The following is a 6,398-nucleotide window of genomic DNA, read 5'->3' on the forward strand; positions in this document are numbered from 1 at the left end:
AAGTCAGTTATCTTAAAGCAGGAAGCCCCTGGGACCAATCATAGTAAAGGTCAGGTCACCACCTGCGATGCACTCATATCCGTCATGTCTGAGATTCATGGGGGGCATGAGCTGCTCACAAGCCCAGAAGATGGGTGAACCAATTGGAAAATTTTCAAAACAACTTGTTATCCGCCCATTGGCAATTTGCCCGCTGCCCTGTTACACTCATGGACCCATTATCAGAAAAGCCCAGGGAATCCTCAGGGAAACTCCCAACAAGTTTATTCTATGGGGAAACCCAGAGAATACTGTTGAGTAAGCTGTGACCTCGTTAGAATGTCCTCATCCATTCTGGTTTGTAGACAGGAAGTCTAATGCTTAGGTTACCTTGCTTATTAAGAATCTCAGCGAGTCATAGTGGCACACATCTGTAATCCCAGTGTCTTAGGAGGCTGAGGCAGGAGGATCTTGAGTTCAAAGCCAGCCTCAGCAATTTAGCAAGGCCCTAAGCAACTTAACAAGATGCTAGCTCAAAATAAAATATAAAAAGGGTTGGGGGATGTGACTCTGTGGTTAAGTGCCCCTGAGTTCAATTCCCAGTACCAATAATAATAATAATAATAATAATAATAATCTGTGCATACCTACAAGGATGGTGGATGGATATCATTTTAAAAATAAGTGTTGACAAAGATGTGAAGAAATTGGAAGCCTCATACAGTGCTGGTGGGAAGGTGAGAAGGTGTAGCTATATTGGAATACAGTTGGTGAAAGTTGTCAGAATCAAAATGGAGTCACTTGTGTCAACCTGAACAATAATAACAACAGATTAAAGAAATCCAGGAGGATGTGCAGGAAGAGTTCTTGTGCATGGCTTCCTGATACTTAATAATGGTACCAGGCCAGCCTGGGCGACTTAGTGAGACCCTGCAAGAACCACAAGCTCACCTAGAGACCATGCCAACCTTTTACAGAAAGTACTTCTACAAGGACATCTGCCCAGCAACTGTCCAACCTCAGGCCAACACCACTCGTTACTAATTATTAAAGCCAAAGTCAATTGTTTCAAAATATCTGATGCAATCCTCCTCATTTTTGTCTCTTAAAATCTCCCCTTGCCTCAACCTTTCAAGTACAAATAGTTCACTACAGCATGTATATTCCCATGGCGATGCTCTGCTATTTCCAAATAAATCTCAATGTCCCTTGGAGTACCTCTCTGTTAGTCAACATTCCATTGTGATATAACAAATGCCTGAAATGATCAACTTATAAAGAGAAAGGTTTTCTTATGGCTCACAGTTTTAAACTATCCAATCCATGATTGATTGACCCATTGCTTTGGATCAGTGGAGACGCAGGATGGAGGAAGCTTGAGGCAAGGGAAAACCACTCACTTCATGATGGCAACACTAAATGAGGAAGAGAGAGGGGCTGGGGTCTCGCTATCCCCTTCCAGGGCACACCCTCAATGACCTGAAGACCTCCCACTGGGTCCCACTCTTAAAAAACTTCCACCACCTCCCAGTATGGACATGTTGGGGACCAAGCCTTTAAAACTTGAGACTTTAGGGGACATTTAAGATGAAAAACATACAAGTTTCTCTGCTTGTTTTTTTTTTTAATTTAGGTTGACAATTATTTGATTGATAAGGTAAACAGAATTACTACATCATTTAGCAGTTCCACTCCCAGACATCTATGCCACAGACTTGAAACAGCTACTCAAATAAGGACGTGAATGCGTCAAAATTGCATTATTCACAATAGTCCTAGGGGGAACAGCCAAACATCCATCAACAGATAAATGGCTAAATAGATTGGGCTGTGTGCACACAGTGGAGTATTATTATTCAACCACAAAAAGGAAATGCCAACATACATACACTTCAGTGTGGATGAACTTTGAAAACATTATGCTAAGTGACCATACTGGCACCAATGTCACATATTATATGATTTTGTATGAATGACAATGCTCAGAAGAGGCAAATCCACACCAAGAAAAGGCAGATCTGTGGCTGCCAAGTTCTGAGAGGAGAACAGATGAGGAGTGACCACTTAACGGACACAGGATTTCTTTTAGGGGTGATGATAATGTGGTTCTAGATGGAGGTGGTGGTTGTACAATATTGTGAGTGTACCAGATGACAGTACTTCGCACTTTCAAATGTAATGTAATGTAAATATTATGTAAATGTTGCTTTGATTTTAAAAATAAAAGAATCTGTGTGTGCTTCTACTGCAAGGGCCCAGGACACTGAAAACAGTCTCTGATGAAGTAGTTGATAATGACTAGGAGAAGAAGGGAGGTATATTGTGATGCCATCCTCCTGAAAGAATCCTAAGTGTCTGATAGTTCCAGAAAACGTGCCCTAAGTCACCAAATTTCTTTGGGGTGATGGGCACCTCCTGAGATGATTCATACAGCAGACCCAGAACTGTCCAGTTAAGACCTTATGTGAATAGAAATTACAGTGTTTGCCGGTCATTGACAGATAGGTTCACCTGTGGTCTATTCCTCGCTGACATAACTCAACGCTGGGGACTAGGCGGCCACATCACAGAAATCCTGGGGTCAACAAGCCTTCCTCCTTTGAGATTACCTGTTGATGGCAGGGACTGAGGTTTTGGGGGTAGACACAAAACCCACCCTCATTTCCTTCCAGCATGCTCTACTGGGATGCTGTGACTGGGAAGCTAAGTCCCATGTCTTCCAGATTCCTCGTGGCTAGGGTTCTGATTCTGGTGAGGCTCTGCCAGTTAGATACGTTTGTGCACAGTTTGGGACAGAACTGCACTCGCTGACTCAATCATGGAGACACTCAATTTCTTGCAGACTGCCCAGTATTTGGCCACCAGCTCCATGAATGGACGTGATAATATTGGTCGCCTGCCAAAATATTGTTATCACCACCTGAAAAGAACTCTTGGAGGAGACAGGGTATGATAATTGGCATCTGGGCAGAGTGGATCAGGAGGGCCTGGTTGGTCCCAGTGATGATTTTCATCTGACCTGCAATAAGGGGTATAATGAGCAGGGCAATAGCTGGCCCTCTGAGATGGGCTGATCACCTGGAAGGGAATTCTCTGAAAGGACGCTAAAGCCAAGCCAATGTGCATTGGGGTTGTAAAGGGTCATGTGTTCGTTAACCTCCTGCCACTACAGCAAAATACCTGAGACACTTAATGTATAAGAGAAAAGGGTTATTTTGACTCACAGTTTTGGGGGTTTCAGTCCATAATCAGGCAGACCCCATTGCTTTCAAGCTCCTGGTGGGAGTTCTGGAGAGCAAGGTCAGGGAGCAAGCTATGCACCGCATGACCAGGAAACAAAAGGGAAAGGAAAGGACTAGGGTCCCACAGTCCCCTTTGGGGCACACTCCAGTGACTTAAGGACCTCCCAGGAGGCCCCACCTCCTCAAGATTCCAACACTTCCCAATAGCACCATCCCAGAGGTCTAATCTTTAACACGAGGAGCTTTGGGGGCCATTCAAGTTCCAAACTATTGCTGCTCAGGTTTGTGATGGAGAAACCAGGAAGAGATGCCAAGATGAGGTAGTGAGCAAAGCCCAGGATACCAGAGAACAGAAATCCGGAAAGAGACATCCTCAGGACTTGCATGAGAAAAATGTAGAGGGTGGAGAAGGAGAAAGGCCTGGAAAGGCATCTGTGGAGACCCGTCCCATCTCTGCATGTTCTCTGCCTGATCCAGCCTGGCAGTGGGTGTAAATACGCCACAGCTCCCGTGGTCAGGGACAGATGCCAAAGGCTCTGCAGGTCTGTCAGTGGCAACAGGGTAGAGCAGTTGTTACTCATGGTTTTTGACTCTTAGGGTCCTTTATTGTGGGTGTTAATGGAAGCCAGTGTCCACATTACACTATAGATGTCACAGCCAGGGACACCCCACCTCCTGGTAGCTGGGAAATGTGCCCATGACCCAAGCTCAGCCAATCAGATGTGCTGCACCCCTCCTCTGACTCAGGAAATGGCAAGGCCCTACTGAGGTGGATGGTGCAAGGCATCCATCCTCTGGAGGAGCGCAGTATGTTTCTGGGAATGGGCTGGTTTGTTTTTGTATTCCTCTAATAAGTATAGTTGCAACTTCTCATATGACCTTTAAGTATGAAGGAAAAAACATGACTTTCCCAATTAATGCAACTACTTTTAAAGAATAAATCTGTTCACTCTAAATGCAATGATTCAGCTGTGGAGCGTAAATTGTTAATGTTTAATGAAAAACTCCCTGTATTCCTGTCAAGGAAGTTTCTGAGAAATTAAATTAAAATCTAGAGAAGAAGAATTAGTGTTAAGAAGACAGATAGTGCTTGGTACTGGGCAACTTGTTCTTGTTCCTGTGCACAATGGTTTGTGCTCTTACTCTTGTTTGATTAAAATTAATAACAAGTTAACTACTTGCAGTATCCGTGGCACTGGCTCCAGTCAGTAAGTCAAGAAAGAATAGTCAAGGTATAGGCCGATAGTCTGGGACATTTCTAACTATAATTAAAAGTTAACTAAGCAGAAACAGCTCAAAGCAAAACACGAACTGAAAGGAAAAATGCTTGCTTATGCATAAGCCAAGATACATTCTTCTATTCTAATTGTAGCTATGTAATACTTTGTTTCTTTGAATAGTGATTCCTGTTTTGTAACCACAAAATACTGTGAGCCTGCCAAAATGAAAAGTATATATGATCAACTTCACAAGTAAAGATTGGGATTCAGCACCTTCACTTTGGTGTCTGTGTTGCTTCTCCACCCCTCTTTCGCCGACTCCTCACCATCCATTCGTCTCCTGAGACCCCCTGTTGGAGCTGGACTCCGACATCTGGCGCCCCCTGAACAGGGACAATCGGTAATCCGTAAGTCTGATGCATTCATTTCATTGAGAAGTTTTCGGGTGAGGATAGGATTCTTACCTAGGGTGCTGCAGACCCCTTAGCGAGGTGCTAAGTAAGTGAAGGGTAAGTAATCAGAGAACTTATTTTGAGAAGTCATGGGCCATAATGAGTCTAAAGAAAGAGGACTCTTTATTGATATAGCTAAGCATATGCTCCAAAAACGGGGCATTTCAGTTTCTTCTAAGCAGTTAAGACATTTTTTTCATTCTATTCAAGAATGCTCTCCTTGGTTCCCTGAGGAAGGAACCTTAAATTTAGAAACATGGAAAAAAACTAGGTAAAGAGATGAAGGTTTACTATGATCATCATGGGCCAGAAAAGATTCCTGTCGATGCTTTTGCATTATGGAATGTTTTTAAAGACGCTTTGGATCCAACTCATGAGGCAGTTTGTTTGGCTCCTAAAGTGACCGAATTTGAACAAACCCCCTTAATTGGGGCTGCTGCTACATCTAGAGATTATAAAACTACATCCCCTCAACATTCTCAATCTGATGATGAACAAGGGGATGAAGAGGAGGAAGAACAACTTTCTCCTCAATATCAGGAGGACTTAGAGGAGGCTGCAGCTCGATATCATAACTCTGATTGGCCACCCAATTTGTTAGTTTCTGTGTCTCCAGAGCCTCCTTAGAGCTGTAAATAAAACTATGGAAACTATGGGAGTCTTACAACTGGGTCTCCCATCTCCTACTGCTGTACCTAAAGATCATAACATAGTGGTGATAGACTTATAAGATTGCTTCTTTACAACTCCTTTAATCAAACAGGATTATAAACATTTTGCTTTTAATTTACCATCTTCTAATTTACAAAGATCTTATCAAAGATTTCAATGGAAAGTTTTGCCTCAGGAAATGAAAAATAGCCCCACCTTATGTCAAAAGTTTGTTGATGCAGTCTTAGTCTCCACGAGAAATAAGTTTCCATCTGGATATATCATTATATGGATGATATTTTATTAGCTCATGCTGATTATTTGATACTCCAACAAATACTTAATTTTATGATTACAAGTTTACAAGACTGGGGATTAAAAATTGCTCCTGATAAAATTCAAACTCAGGCTCCTTTTTCTTACCTAGGAAGATTAATTAATTCCAACAATATAACTTCTCAAAAAATACAAATTAGGGTTCATTCTTTACGTACTTTAAATGATTTTCAAAAACTTCTTGGGGATATAAATTGGATTAGGCCTTACTTAAAATTAACCACTGCTGACCTTAAACCTTTATTTGAAATTTTACAGGGACATTCAAATCCAAATTCACCTAGACAATTATCTCCTGAGGGAAAGAAGGCTTTATTTAAGGTTGAAAAGGCTATTTCAGATCATTATTTACAACAAATAGACTATAATAAGCCCTGGATGTTAATAATCTTACAGACTTCACACACTCCTACTGGATGCCTATGGCAGGATGATCCTTTAGAATGGATTCATTTGCCTTCTACTCCAAAAAAGATTAATATTTCATATCCCACCCAGGTGTCATCATTAATTTGTAA

Source organism: Marmota monax, unplaced genomic scaffold, assembly GCF_021218885.2.
Source record: "Marmota monax isolate L192 unplaced genomic scaffold, Marmota_monax_Labrador192_F-V1.1 WCK01_AAM20220418_F8-fsc00338, whole genome shotgun sequence".
NCBI classification, from domain to species: domain Eukaryota; kingdom Metazoa; phylum Chordata; class Mammalia; order Rodentia; family Sciuridae; genus Marmota; species Marmota monax.